This window comes from Poecile atricapillus, chromosome 2, assembly GCF_030490865.1.
Source record: "Poecile atricapillus isolate bPoeAtr1 chromosome 2, bPoeAtr1.hap1, whole genome shotgun sequence".
Classification (NCBI taxonomy): Eukaryota; Metazoa; Chordata; class Aves; order Passeriformes; family Paridae; genus Poecile; species Poecile atricapillus.
In genome coordinates, this window is record NC_081250.1 from 124,422,529 (window position 1) to 124,438,731 (window position 16,203).

The 16,203-nt window shown below is 38.2% G+C and overlaps 1 protein-coding gene across 1 annotated transcript in view; it reads right to left on the reverse strand.

Moving 5' to 3' along the window:
- Nucleotides 1-244: 244 nt before the first annotated feature.
- Nucleotides 245-16,203, reverse strand: part of LOC131575551 (basic proline-rich protein-like) — a 31,206-nt gene continuing 15,247 nt past the window's right edge. The window contains exon 3 of the mRNA XM_058831143.1: nucleotides 245-1,207. The gene's annotated coding sequence lies outside the window, so the exon portion shown is untranslated. The remainder of the gene's footprint in view (nucleotides 1,208-16,203) is intronic.

Consider the following 16,203-nt stretch of genomic DNA (forward strand, 5'->3'; position numbering starts at 1 on the left):
AAGCAATTCCCAAATGCTATATTGGATGATGGTTCTCACAAATTTATATTTAAGGGTATTTTTCCTGGAAAAAAAAAAATTCTTTTGTGTTTATCTCACTGAAATTCAGTATCTCTTGCTTGAAAATAGTATCATTTAATATTTCCTAACATTCTATGGGAATAAAGGTTCATTCCCAACATTCCCAGTGGAAATCTTAACTATATGTTGCCACGAAAAGCTGAGTTATTAAGATACATTTCTACAACTTTCCAATTTTACTTATTCTATAAAAGGTGGTCCTTGTAGTACAAAAGACAGTTCTTCCAGATGCATCAGATGACTGAAAAAATATCCGCAGATCAACAATTTAATATGTAACAGAGGAGACAGAACACTTTTCTCCAGCTTAGGAATGGAGCTGAAAAACATTGCTACTGTGATCCCTAGATCTCCTGATTCTGATGAAATTTTATTGCTATTACAGGGTCCTACTCAAACACCAGTGTCTAGACTCATATGACACAGCATTAATAATTTACCCGTTTATTTATAAAGCTCATCCCCTTTTACAAGTCAAGTTGCTCTAAGATAGCTACTCAAGATATTCAGTGTATTTTAAATGAGGTCACAATAACTTTGGATAACATGACAAAGAAGGCCTTTACAAAGCTTCCAAATGGCAACAAAATTTAAAAAGCATTAAGTTTGCAAAAGGAAGCACTTACTACAAAAGTACCAGATAACCTTAACTCTGCCCTTTCTGTATGTGAGCACTGTCCTTCTCAGTACATAACTACCTATTCTTCTTATTAAAACAAAGGCCCCGTGGTTTCTCACTCAGTGCCAGGGAGTATTGTGCTCAGGGGCCATAATCTGTTCAATACTCCATTTGACCCACATAGTTTATTTACTGCACACAGTCAAAGTCCTTCTCCAGGCACTTCAGCACAATTCAATGTTCTTGGCCTTGTTCAGTGTCTAGCAGGTAGTGGGACAGCCTGGTCATGAGCCTGCTCAAATCAGTGAGGATCTTTCTATACATTTCACTGCTCTAGTGTTTGACCTGACGGAGGTGGATATGCTATGGAAGAGCAGAACGTGGTCCTTTAGGCAGGACTGGTGGCATGACACATAACAGTCAGGCACGGCTGAGGACGAAATCATTCCTGAGTGAAATTTATCGTTCTTGTTGTATAGATTTCCAGTGGAAAACAAAGACTCCTCCCTGCCCAACAGAAAAGACAAAGAATAAACAAAAAGTAGTTTATTTATTATTTGCTTTGAAAATAAAAATGTACTGATCTGAGCAAAATACATCTTCATGAAAAAACTCCAAGTCTTTATGCACTGTCATGTGTGGCATGTAAAGGATTTTTCTCAAAACTTTGTATTTTTATGTATCCACCCTCATGCACACATATTGAGTCTGAACACAATCTGATTGAGGAAAAAAAATAGTTTACATGTGCATTATGATGCAGAGAAATAAAAAAAAATATTTTTGTGAAGCTACTGAAAAACAAATCCCTGAGGCACTCTCAACCCAAATCTCAGCTTTCCTGTCGACTACAAAAACATAAGATTGCTTCCCTCTTTTGAAAATTAAGGTCTTTTCAATAAAATGTCCTTCCTATTCTCCCCTCCCACTAACTCTTTCTCTCCTTGGGGATAGAAACATACCAGCTTTTCTTGTTGCAGTTCTCAGAATAAAACCATCTCCCTGGCAGCAACCACGCAGAAATCTTTTAAGTAAGTGACTCATAAAAAAGGGAGAAAAAAAGAGTCTATGAAACTCTGTGAGATCCATTTGGACTGTTTAAGATAATTCAGAGCTGCCCATCAAGAAGAACAATCCTTGGTTCTTCTCTTTCAGGTGTCTGCATTTCTTCCTTTCTCCTAGAATTTGTATAGATGCATGGTACAAGATCAATAGAAAACTAATGCAGGTGAAAATAAAATTTCTAAAAAAAATCAGTTTTCTTTTCAGTTGAAGTCCTGGTCCCACAAACATTACTCACTTGTTTTTGGAGATTATTTTGATATTAAAATCTTAATCATAAAAAATAATTTTTTTAAAAGGATAGTTTCTCCCTCACAATGCTGGGGAGGAGTAGCTGGCCTGGCTTTTTTCTCAAGATTTGGCCCCCAACAGTATTCATCCCAGAAAAACTTCCATCATTGTAGCCAGGAATTTACGTAAGTCAGGAAAGAAGAAAAACTTTAACAACTGTTTTACCATTTATCTGTGCAGACAGTGAAAATCACAGTGTAACAAAACAAGGGAAATCTTATTAAAATTCATACTAAAAGTGGTACTTCAAAAATTATTTTCAAAAGAGAAGTTAAATGTTATTTAATAATTTGAGATAAATGTTCCAAAGAATAAAGTCTCACAACACACAGAAAATATTTTAACATAATGCATTAATCACACCTAATCAGTGAGGGGCTGGGGCTTTGACCTGTGTTTTTCCAGGGCAGATAAAAAGCCAAGTTTTTGCAAAAGTCAATCTGTTATGAAACATAAGGCAGTTAACAGAGCATCATTGGTACTTATTAAATATCTTGCATACTTATTGTTTCAGAACTTCTAAAATTAACAATATATCAAAATACAGGTAGCTGAACCAGTGCAAATATTAGCTGTCTAACTAATATATTCACCAAGGTTTCTTCAAACAGCAGCCTTGAGGAGAACTGCAAAACCAGATGGGTTTGCTGCGGCTTTCTTAGCCTGGCACTGCACTTCTGTTTTCAAAGCTAATGTTTCACAAGCTTTCTCTAAACCAAAAAGCATCTGACTCAGAAAAATATCCTTTTCTGTATAGAGAAAGAAGCAGGCAGGATTGCTTTCCAGCACACATCTGCGCCTCTCCTGCAAACTCAGGGAACGACTCGTGACTGCAGGAACAAGTGATTCCTTAACCAACTGTGCCACCATGAGGCCAGAGAACCCAAATACACTAAAATCACACAAGTATCTTTGCTATCAAATGTGTCTTTAAATTAAGTTTTCAGAAATTTAGAAATTTAAGAATTCATATATTCAGCCAGAGAAAACACTGGTTTTATTCCAAATTAAACACAAATGGCTTGCCAAAGCATTGGAATTCACACTGACTTTTTTCTGTCCTTAGTATATACCAGTATGTAAAAGAGTTTCAGAAATTACAGAGTGTGATGGATAAGAACAGTGGTATTGATGATTATATGAATTAGGTATAGCTTCATTATCATTAATTTCTTTCCAGTTCTTGCAAATTAAACTTAAGTACCTTCAGCATCTATAAAATGTATCAGTGTCATGTGGGGCCCAGAAAAAACCTCTAACTGTATGAGGAGCTCAAGGGACCCAAACAGAAGTTCACAGCAATCATTTAATACATATTGAAAGTATTAAGATGATCGCAAACCACAGTAGCAGTCATGGCTTCTTGGATAAGGGAACCAGAGTGAAACTACAGGTCTCAGTTCTCATATCACATGCATCAGTTAATGCATTCTCCCAGAAATAGGAACTAGACTCCTCAGACTCCTTCCTCCACAAAGGGATCCACTCTCCAGGAGTACTCCACTCCCACCATGTAGAGGCACGTAGTGAGGATGGAGTATGGACAGTGCAGGAAGGAATGAAAGGGAAATGGCAGACAAGAAAGAGGGAGACGGATTGTTTTCACATTGCAATTGGGGCCTGTTTATCAAAAATTTTAGTAAGCGGGGAGCAGAGAGCAGAACTCAGGCCTTCCCTTCCCAGTCAGATGGTCCCATCCCCATGTTATGGATCCATATGTTCAAGTTCAACAGAAGTTGTATTCTTTCACCCTCAGCTCAGTTCCCTGGTGTGCAGGGTCATCTCTTGGAGAACAAAGATTTGAGTCACTTCAACTCAAAAAAACCCCAAAACACAAAAACCAACAACAAAAAAACAAACCCAAAAAAAATCCCAAAAACTTCTCAGTGGAACCTTCACCTCTGGGATGAAGGTAAAGGTAAGTAGGAAAATAAGGAAGGTAGTATGCTGGCAGTGTGGCTTGTTGGGTTATTTCCATTCATCCTGAATTGTTGGGGGCACCAATCTGTCCCCAACTTAGAGCTGATCCAGACATTGTATCTGATGTTTTCCCCATCTCCTAATCCCCCAGAACGCCTGCAAGAAGTCAGGTGAAATGAGGTGTAACGAGGTTTACCTTACTTCTACTTCAAATCCCATTCTCATTTTCCAAAGCACAGACAGTAAAAAGACAATTTAAGGAGTACATTCCACACTGATCACAGAAGGAATATTCAGTTCAAAACAAAGACAAGGTTACTCACTGTTATTGCCTATGTGCAAGTACCTGGTTTGGGATGAGTAATTTTTCAGGTTCCATCAACAATATGAACAAAAAGTCTCAATTCAAAACTCTGAACCCTGAAAAGGAAGTCACTTTTGAGATACCACAGGATTTCTGAAACACCACCATGATGATATCAAATATAACACAAATCTACAGGGAACCTATAGCTGAATCAAAAGGTCTACATGGGACCTACATTTCAACAACAGAATCATGCCCTAAACCATGCCCTAAATAGTTGGTTCTACTGGTATCAAGGACTCATGTAGACAATGACCTATAAAAAACTACATTTCAGTCTTCTAGTCCAGAACTAGTTCCCATTTGTAAGGTTTGAACTGATATATAAGACCTTGCAACCTGGCAGACCATCTACACCATCCAGAGAGCAAGACAGTGGTATTTATGCTTTTGTGATATCTTCAGATGCCTCACTTGGATCTAAGATGCCTCTCTAGATGACCTAGAGCTTCCCACAGGTTCTGTGTCATCACTGCCATCCATGCAGACGCCTTAAATCCCCAGTGTGCCTCAGAGAGCAGTGATTACCTTTGTACAGGTAACCAAATAAGGATTCTAATAAACTTGATTCAACCCAGTTGAGATAAATGTCTGCCCACAGACAAAGCAGCCGTCAATTTTCCAGAACAGAGACTGAAGTCAAATGCAGTCTTCACACAGGATGTCGATATAGCTGAAACATCTCCCTCCCTGAGTGAGGGCTCCCTTAACTGTGGTTTCTGCCTGGAATACTAACAAATCCTCCTTAAAAAGTAAAAAAAAAAATAAATTACTAGGAATAATGGGAATATATAGAGCAAATTACATAGCAAACAACATATAAGAGATTTATTTTATGTTGTAGGTCTCACACCTCTAAGGCAAATTATTTACATGTCCCCTAACAAAAAAAAAAAATTGAATTGAAATTAAGGAAATAAGCCATTTCCTTAAGCTGTCATAAAGAGAGAGAGACCTTCAGCTGCTGTTCCTTCCTGAATAAGAAAGCTGGAGGAGACTTAAGCCACATGTGTGAATCCTAGCCTAACTGCTACCTCAGGGAGCCACTCGTGTGCTGTTTCTCTGCCAATTCCTGACTGACTGGCTTTGCTGATCCCTTGCTCAGGGGCAGCAGTTGTTATGAATCCCATCTCAGATGTCTAATGCCTTTTCTGCATTGTAGAAGTAACTTCAGCATCTATGATGGAATGGTAGAAACTCTGAATGATGATTCTCAATAGAAACCTTATTTTTTTGGACTGTCTTCACTTCCCAAGCTGCTACAGGACCAGCAAAAGAGAAAGATGCAAAACTACCTAATAACTCTTAATCTTCTAAATTTTTGTGTTTCTCAGTAATAAAGTAACAAAGAAGAGAATCTTTAATTTTAACATCATTGGAATATATCCATTTAATTTAATAAGCTAAAGAACACACTAATTTGAGAAGTTGTACTGGGAAACACATAACGGTTTTTTATAGGGAAGGGTAGCATTTTAAATGATGTTCAAAGAAGTTGTTTGTTTTATTAATTTTATTTTTCATGCAATCTTTTTGTAACTAAAATCCAGCATATTCAAACACATGTACCCACACACAAGGTGTCTGTTTGGAAGCTCTGCTTTAAAGACAAGAGTCAGTATTTTCAAATTCGTCGACTTCTGCTCACACAGATGGGCACCTGCTTGCCTCATTCTCTGCTGCCTCATGTTTTTGCAGCCCTTGCAGCTGGGTTGGGGCAACTCCTGGTATCAACACAGGCTGTTGGATAAGCAAATTAAGAGCTGCCTTGCTGAGAAGGACTCGGGGGATGCTGGTGGATGAGCTGGACATGACCCAGACATGGGCACTCATAGCCCAGAAAGCCAAATGTGTCCTGGGCTGCATCCAAAGCAGGGAGGGCAGCAGGGGAGGGAGGGGATTCTGCCCCTCTGCTCTGCTCTGCTCTGCTCTGCTCTGCTCTGCTCTGCTCTGCTCTGCTCTGCTCTGCTGACACCCCACCTGGAACCCTGCATCCAGCTCTGGGGTCCCAGCACAGGAAGGACATGGACCTGTTGGACCAAGTCCGTATGAGAGACACCAAGATGACGAGAGGGACCCTTCCCATGAGGAAAGGCTGAGACCAAAGCCTGAAAGCCTAGAAAAGAGAAGGCTTCAGGGAGACCTACTTGCAGCCCTCCAGTACCTGAAGGCAGCCCACAAGAAAGATGGAGAGGCATATTTTTACAAGGTCATGTAGTTACAGGAAGAGGGGGAATGGCTTGAAACAGAGAGTAGGTTTAGAAATTAGGAAGAAATTCTTTAGTGTGAGGGTGGTGAGGCACTGGAACAGGTTGCTCAGAAAAGTTGTGGATGCCCCATTCTCATAAGTATTCAAAGTCAGGTTGGATGGAGCTCTGAGCAACATGATCTAGTGAAAGGTTCTTTTTTACTACACAATTAAAGACAGGACTCAAAAATGGGCTTTTCATTTATAAAAATGTCTCAAAAGATCTAGCTTGATCCATTTAACTTTTAGTTCTGAGCCTCATATCATAACAAGATGAGCAAATACAACACAGCACTGTGAAAACAATACCTAGATATTCTAATGGAAGAAAAGTAAAGCCAAATCTTATCCTCAGAACTAGAGAAAAACAAAATTATTTTTCAGAAAAAAATAGTTGTATGGCATTTGTGTATCCATCTACTCCTTTGGAATTCTTTCATAGCTTTTCCTACATACTATTTTTTCCCCAGTTTATTTGAATATTTCTTCATTCTTCAGATTACTTTTGAAAAGTACCATTACTTAAGATTTCTGCCTCATTTTAATACTTCACATTACCAGAATTCTTGAATAATACACAGGTAGCCACAGTTTATTTTCCAGTAAGATGTTTTTTAAAACATATTGATCTTGACAGCTTTCCTGACTTGAAGAAAATATGATTGTCAAAATTTGGGGAAGAAGATCAGGAAAATCTATCATATATATTACCAGTATGGTCTTCATTTGTCAGTGAAGGGTACTTTTTCTCATGCAGGAGACAGAAATAGATGCAGCATACTGATGCACTGTGATGTGTATAGAGGTACTCTCCTGCTCTGGTATGATAGAAGCTTATTAACGTTTTATAGACTTTCTTTCCAAAGACATATCATGAAACAGGTTGTAATTAATTCAGCACGAACATTCAGAAATGAAACTATTCAAAGTCAGGAAATTCAAGTTAAAAAAAGGCTAAAAAGCTTTTCTATTTTCATTTTGATGCCAGTAGAAAGATATATTAGACCCCAGATTGTTCAGTTTATTTTTGCACTTAGTTTCACGGAATGTAATTGAAATTCTCATGAGATAAAGGCAAATGCATTTGGCCCAGTGTGTTTTTGAGCAGAGTATTGTGAGAAAACGATACAGATACTTAAATGCATCTCTAGCTTCTTTATAAAGATATAATTTTCCACATATATCAAATTTCATGCATATTGATTGTCTCTAGACATTTTACGGAAAGCCAGTTAGATTTAGAATGCTTTATTTTGACTTTGTGTTCCTTTTTAAGATTTGACTCAGTAGAAGACAGGCTTTTTGGGAATCATTACTTCTAAGGCAAGATCATCCTGATTTTTACAGCCCACGTGGTCTTTACATGTGGTTTTTACAGGCAGCACTTCACCATTACAGTATTATATTTTTTGTAACAATACACGGACAAATGCACGAACACGCAAAAAAATGAAGCAATAATTATCACTATGAAAAGCTGTTTTTATCATTGGGCTGAGCTGCTCCAACTGCAAATGAATTTATCTCAGCCAAGGGTACTTCAATCATTCTAAGATGCTGGAGACATAAAAACCCCTTTATTTTTTCCCTTCAGTTAAAAATGGATAAATGTATTTTTTCTGTCTCATTCTGAAACATCACATTTCTGTCCCAAAACTATTCTTAACTTCACCCAGAATGGATAGCATTTAGCTCTGACTTCAAACCAAGTCATAAATCAAATATTTTATGATTTGCAAGGTGTAGAAATGAGAATTAACAAGACTTTTTTCAGCTTCCAGAAAGAATAAAAAGGTTTACAGTCCAAGTCGATATACAGCTATTAGCATTAATTATTGATGTGATTGATATTCATGTTGCTTATTATAAAGGGGTGTTTGAGTAATTTTTAGATGTCTATAATCATTATGAATTCCACCTTTTGTCCTTCACACCTATTTAGAACTAGACCCTTAGCACTCAAGTAGACTTATCTAAGAAGCAGAAAATATTACCTTCAAAAGTTAAAATTAGCTGAAGATCAATTTTCCTGAATACAATGGTATAAGGTGATTCTAAATCAATTTCCATCTATTTGGGAAGACTGCCCTTTGATTTTTCCAGCTTCTGTCTAATTTCACATGAATCTAGCATGGTCTTTCAGGGTCTGAAGATCCAAGTACAGTGTTTGATTAACTAACTAGGAAGATGCTGGAGGTAACTAACCACACATCAGTTGCTTTATGTTTTCTGCCTGCATATCAATCTCTTCCCTCCATCATATTAATTTACTTTGAAGCAGGCTTCTAATCAGTTAAAAAAGCTTTCTCAGATTAACTGTGGGTAGACAGTATGCAGTCAAATCACTGTGCAGGATTTGCTAAATCAGAGTTGTGTTCAAGATATCACCGGCAAACAGAGTCACCCTTCATCTCCCCAGGGGAAATGCATCATCTCATGTAACATAATTTCAGGCAGTTTAAGCCTCTAGAAAGTGCCAGGTGCTCTAGATTGACAAGACATGACTGAAGGTCCAGTGGAAAAAAACAATTGTTGGAAAAGGAGATAGAAAAAGGAATTACAATACAAAACTGCTTGTTCCCAAAAACCACTTGTGCTGAAGGAAAACAGGACAGTGATAGCGGATCCAGTAAATGAACAGTATTTGCCTGCTTGGGCTGTAGAGTTACAAGGAAAATTCAGTTACTGGAAAATGTTGTTTTCACTTGTAACTTGACATTTGAATAGACAGAAAATAAATGCATATTTCATGCGTTATATATCTGGTCAAAATGTTATTCAGATGTTTGCACTAGAGAAAATTCCCAAATGGTATGGCTAAAGCACTTTGACTGTACATTGCTAATGTCACCTCAGGTGCACAATTTCTCTAAATAAAGAATATTTAGTAGCATACAGCCCTCATCCTAAAGAAGTCCTGACAATAAAAAACTTATGACTTTACCTCCCAACCTCACTCCCACACTCCCACACACACAGAAACAAAACACCCCATTCCAAATGACAAGAAGAAGGCAATTAAAAGCCAAGTTGTCCATAAGGATGCACTATTTGTATCTCGCCTCAGAAAGACACACTGCCACAAGTGCTGTTCTCCTGACTTATCAGCCTCAGCTGTAAAGCCTGGACTCCCAATGTGCCCTGCCAGAATCTTCTGTTCTCTTTGCTATTTACTGTGAATCATGGCTTAATGGTGGGTCACAGAAGGTCCAAAATGAAGGGATGAAGAAGCTGTAGAAGAATACACTTTAAAAGTTTCTCCATGGATTTTTGTTCACTTGCTTTTCAGTGTTTCAAATTTGCCTGGATAAAGTGCTGTGGTTCTGAGAACGGGGCTCAAGTATTGCTACAGCTAGAATATTATTTTCTTTTTAACAGCATAAAGCCTTTACTTTCTACATTGTAGGGAAAATAAAAAAACCTGATTGAAAATATTATAAAATTTTAATGTCCCCTTTCTCTAAATTTCCAGCAACAAACAGTATTGGCATTTTTAGAAGACCAATTTCATGTTGATATTCATTTACTAATAAGTCTTAGAAGTTTTGTTCTTAATAATTTTATTCAACATTAGTTTTAAAAAGCCCTAATAAATTATAAAAAAGGAAACCAAACAGAATAGAAAAACTCTAAGAAACCCTACCTGAGTGTGACACAGCAGCTTTTACAGAGAACCTGCCCCTTCAGAACTGCATGCTCCTTTGGCAATCTTTGAAACAGAAGCTTAAGCTGTCAGACCCTGATTAATGCTTTAATTCAAATCTCTGATCCTCACTACTAAAAAAAATTTGTCTGGAGCAAATAAAGATACAAACGTACCACAAGTGGTATTACTCCAGCTTTGCCACTTGAGGGCAGTCATTTCGTGTCCTGTAATAAAATGGTGATTTAGCAGCAATTTCCCATGTTGGCACTTAGGTTGTTCTGAGCCAAACTCTGCCATTGATACACAGATACTGAAAACAAACACAAATTACCTCTTCTGAATAGTTAATTTGATCTGAAATTCATCTCAGTCAGACATAGGGAGAGAAAGCTAATAAGCTGTGGCAAAATCCACAATCACAGGATAAGTGCTCAAATGAGAATTCAAAAAAGGAACTATTTAAAGGATACTGAGAAAAATTAGATGGTTTCAATCAACTGGGCCTCAAATATTTGTCCTGAAGTATGTAATGCACTTAAAAGCAAATATAAGTGCCTTATATTACACTTACACTGCAAGCAAATCCTGAAGGACTTGCCCTGAAGCAACCTCAGCATTTTTAATAGCTGTGGTTGAACAAAATTAATAGAAGATGGGTGACATTCCTTAAAAAAAAGGGAAAAATAAAAAACATGTGGGAGATCTTGAGAGAAGGGCATAATAAGGAGAAGCCAAATTATTTTAGACTAGCCATCTCAATTCAGAACTATAAAATACTGACAAACAATAAAGAAATTTGTAAGTAAATTGAAAAAAGTACAAAGGAAAGGAGGAAGTGCCAACCTAGGCTGCCTAGATAAAAACCTTGTCACACCAACTTAGTTGTCGTCCATGACAGAATACAGGGTCTCATGAAAAAAGAATGGAGAACTGAGCGTAATATATAATTTGTTTTTTCATGTCAACAATAGCTCAGATAGCTTTAGTGAAAAAATGTTGTGAAATCACGGTTTAGCTAAAGTCATAGTCTAGAAAAATCATGCTTGAAAATATGTACATAAAGAAAAGTTAACGAATAATTTACAGTTTCAACAGTAGGACATATTTTGGATTTCCCATTGATTCTGTCACTGCATTCAACCAACACTCCTGCTCTGCTCTCATTCAGAAGTCCCCTCCAGCCACTGTCTCACAGAATTAATTCAAACACAAGATCGTCCTGAATTACTCTGCAAGGCCCACACTCTATGCTTCCAGCTTCTTTTTCAAAATGTGTTTCTGCTTTACTCTTAGACTCATTCATCCACAGAAAACAACCCTCCTTTTAGCCTAGATGCTCTTGTTCTCTCTGCATTACAATCCCCACAAATCTCACGTATCTTGACGGAGAGTTGAACACATGCCATTTGTTATGAACCCATGTTATGTAATTTAAATTCTGTATACTTTTACACTGAGATACTCCTTTAAATTAAAAGGCTTCTTGCTATTTTCTATTTTGTTTTTTAAAAAATTTTCAGTAGAAAGATGCATTGTTCTGCAAGACAGCCAAAGTAATTTTTTAAGCAAACTCAGGTTTCACATCAATTAATGGACTGCTCTCTTTGTACATACTTCCTCACACCATGAGTGTGAAACCCTTGTATGCGCTCTGTGATAAATGTAAACTGCATTTGTATTCAGTGAGGGTAGTGCTTGAATTTCATCATTTTCTCTATACTGAAGCTGCTGTAAAGGACTTATTGACACCTTCTATTGCCCACAAGAAGGCAGCAATAGGAGGTGGATGGATGACAAAGATTCCTTCATTTCAGTGACAAAAACTGCTCTGAACTTTGATCCTTACTGTAGCTTAAAAAGTGTGAATTCGGTTCCACTGATGGCAAAACTACTATTTTGAAAGAAGAGTAGTAATACATTTTACTAAAATATTAATATTGTGCTGAAAAGACAAATGCTTTTTTTACTACAGAGAAACCAGATTCTACAATATGAATCAGACTATAGTGAAGATGTTCAGTATTTTATAGTTCTTAAATGACCTTCAGAAAATCTCTTGAAAGAACAAAAGAAAGCTTGTGACAGTGTGAGTGCCATAAGCATCTGAAAGGCTGAGCAGATCTTGACTGAAGGCAGCATCACATTTATTGACACTGCAGATATCAGATATCTCCTCTTCAAAAGGACTCAGGGATCTTATGAAGTGCAGTCAAGCTGATAGGATTCATATTGTAGTTGGAACTTACATTTAATATGAAGCAGGGTTGTTATTATTAAAATCTGTATTATATTTGCAATTGTAGCCTATCAAGGTTATCCAGAACATTGGAAGGGTAGAAGGGAGAGAGGCAGGAAGGGAGGCAGGGAGGGAGCATGGGAGAAGAGAGGAATTGTTCGGTTTTCATTCTGTTATCCCACACCAAAAGAATTTCATGTGATTTAGCCGTAAGACTGAGAGCTACACGGTTTTAGCAGGACACCAGAAGGCAAACCAACCCAGTAATGCCTGGACATTACTGCCTTGCCCAGGAAATACTTGAGCACTGATATTTTAAAGAATTATACTTTCTGAGCTGACCCAGTTATACTGATTCATTGCTCAGTGGCTCATAGTGTTTTTAAATACAGTCTGCAGTCTTTCTTGAGATGAAGGAGGGTCACTGTTAAACATAGGAACAGACCTTCTAAAAGCTCTGAAAAGAGGTGGGGAAGCATTTTGAACACAAATAGTCAGCCTGACCATACAGCCTACATTGTTAAAATACCCTGGAATTTGGCCACAGCAATGGTGCAATTGAATACTTTTGCAAGAAAAGTGGTTTTAAAGTGTTTATACAGTACTGAGAATAATATAGTTTATATTGCATAACAACTAAGCACCAGCTTAATTATTCTTAAAGACTCTAAATTACAAAACCACATTGCCCCAAAATACAACTCCTCTTCCTTATAACTTATAAATCAGATTCTCCAATACTTGCTCCAATACTTGTTTCTGTGCAGAACTATGGTCCTCTTTAACATGCTAAAATATGCTTCAGGATTAGATTCATCTACTGAGTGACTATATTAGTTTGAGAAATAATAAATTTTATGCTTCCCAAAGCATTATAGCTCATTTTTAACTTGGAAAAAAAAAAATAAACCAACAAAAGAATAGTTAAAAATGGTGTTCAAAATTTTGAACTTAATATTGTTTCCACAGTATTATAATCATAGAAACATAATATATAGAGTTGGGAGGGACACGTCAGGATCACTTAGACTAGCTCCTGGCCCTGCACAGCACCATCCCAAGAGTCACACCATGTGCCTCAGAGCCATGTCCAAACACTACATGAACTGTCAGGTTTGGTGTTGTGACCACTTCCCTGGGGAGCCTGTTCCACTGCCCAAACACCCTCTGGGTGAAAAACCTTTCCCTAATATCCAACCTAAACCTCTGCTGACACAACTTCAGGCCATTCCCTAGAGCCCTGCCTGTGGTCAAGAAAGCGAAGAGATCAGTGCCTGCCCCTCCACTTTCCCACATGAGGAAGTTGTAACTGCAATGAGATCTCCCCTCTCTCTCCTCCAGGCTGAACAGACCAAGCTACTCCTTATACTCCTCGTACAGCTTCCACTCAAGGCCCTTCACCATCCTCATTGCCCTCCTTTGGACATTCTCTAATAGTTTAATGTTGTTTTGGTACTGCTGAGCCCAAAGCTGTGCCCAGCACTCAAGGTGAGGCCACCCCAGTGCAGAGCAGAGCAGGACAATCCCCTCCCTTGCCCAGCTGGCCATGCTGTGTCTGATGCACCCCAGGACATGCTTGGCCCTCCTGGCTGCCAGGGCACTGCTGACCCAGATTCAATTTGCCACCAACCAGGACTACCAGATGCTTTCCACAGCACTGCTCTCCAGCCTCTCATTCCCCAGTCTGCACATCCAACCCGGGTTGCCCTGTCCTAGATAAGGAATCTGGCTCTTGCTTTTGTTAAACTTCATACAGCTGGCAATTGTCAAGTTCCTTAATTTTTCATGGTCTCGCTGCTGGGTCTCTCTACTCTCAAGTGCGCTGACAGCTCCTTCTAATTTGGTGTTGTCAGCAAACTTAGTATTCCTTTAAGTCCTGCCTCCAAGTCATTTATGAAGACATTGAAGAGCACAGGGCTGAGGATGGAGCCCTGCAGAACCCCACCAGTGACAGGTCACCAGTCTGATGTCACCCCATTCACTACAACCCTTTGTGCCTGACTTATGAGCCAGCTGCTCTCCCATCCCATGATGTGTTTATCCAGATGTGGGCTGGACATTTTGTTCATTAAGACATTGTAAGAGACAAAAGCTTTGCTGAAGTCCAAAACAATTACAACTACTGGCTTTCCTTGATCAACTAAGTTGGTTATCCTATTGTAGAAGGAAATTCAACAAGCAAGACTCTCCCTTCATGAAGTTGAGCTGGCTGCGACCAATGACTGGGTTGTCCTTCAGGTGCTTTTCAATACCTCTCAGAATAATCTCTTCCATGATTTTACCAGGCACTGAAGTGAGACTGACAAGACTGTAGTTTCTGGGGTCCTCCGTGCCCTTCTTGGAAATCAGAACATTAGTCAGCTTCCAGTATTGATAAAGGGCTGTTTTATCAACTTTCTAATTTTCACCATGACTTAATTTGATGTTGCTTTTGATGTAAATTATGGTGCTTTTTGACATCAAATACTTAATCACAAGTTATCACTGTATTTGGGTTATTGGCAGCATGTATAATCTTGTGTATTTATTTAGGAGAAATAGAGCTAACTGCAAGTCTTGTGGTAGAAAGGTATTACAGTTTTTAGTAAAACAGATACATTAGCCTTACTAATTTGAAAGCGTTCTTCCTCTCCAGGATATTCCAAGAAGTCTTTTCTGATTGCTTTAGGTTGTTAGCTAATGTAAGTCTACATGATCTTTGTATGGGATTCAGCAATTCTGAAGTGGAGTAATGTGTGGTCTAACATCAAGAAAATGTGGGCAAATTATCCAGTGCTCAAAGAAATGTGTAGCTTATAGTATCTAAATAACACCACATGCCTCTTTTAGAAAGTTGATCAAAACATCGATTTTAGAAAAAATTCAGAATTTCAGATTGCACTGATAAAGCAAAGGGCACACCTGGACAAATGCACCAACCACCCAAACATTTATATTTTACCAGCCTTTTTCATTCCCTTATGCCCCTATTTTCCACACTTGTTCCTCCCCAAATCTCCTGAGTCCCTCCCTTTTCATCACTGGTTCTTGCCTGGAATCCCATGACTGTTGTCTCATCCCAAGTGCTCCTCTTCTGCATCCCATCACGTGTCCCACCACAAGGCAGTGAGTCCTCCCAGACTGAAAGATGGAGACCTACTCCCAGTGAGTCATGATGATGGATTTTTTGCCTGGATACTGGGGCTGGGACTCTCCTGGGGCAGCCATCATCTTTGTGAGATATTACTCTGTCTGCAAATTAATGGAGAATAAAAACAAATATTCACTTCTAGCTAATTGTCCATTTCCTACAGAGCAAAATGCACTATAAGTCATAAAATGATCCTGCCAGTGATGTAATACTAGATTTCATATTTCTTTCTCATCTTCCAGAATTTCAGGATAATAGGAGCTATGTCATTTTGCTAGTTTTAGACACTTAGAAAAGTTATGTGAGTCCCTTTATCTCTGCAGCTGAAAGCAGCTTAAAATGTTGTGTTACTTTCCAATATTAAATTTATCCCTAGAGAAGAAACTGCAATTTTTAGTCTCTCTAAAGAGGAAGAAGATGGATTGGAAGAAACTTTACATGACTGAGAACCATTCCCATTTATTTAATGACATAATGCATTGATGATTAAGCACCAAAGAAAAGTTGATGAAAAATTATTTTTTCACAAATTTAATACACCTGAAGCAACATGTATTTAAACAACAACAACAATAAAACATAAAGAAATTTATTTTAGCAATA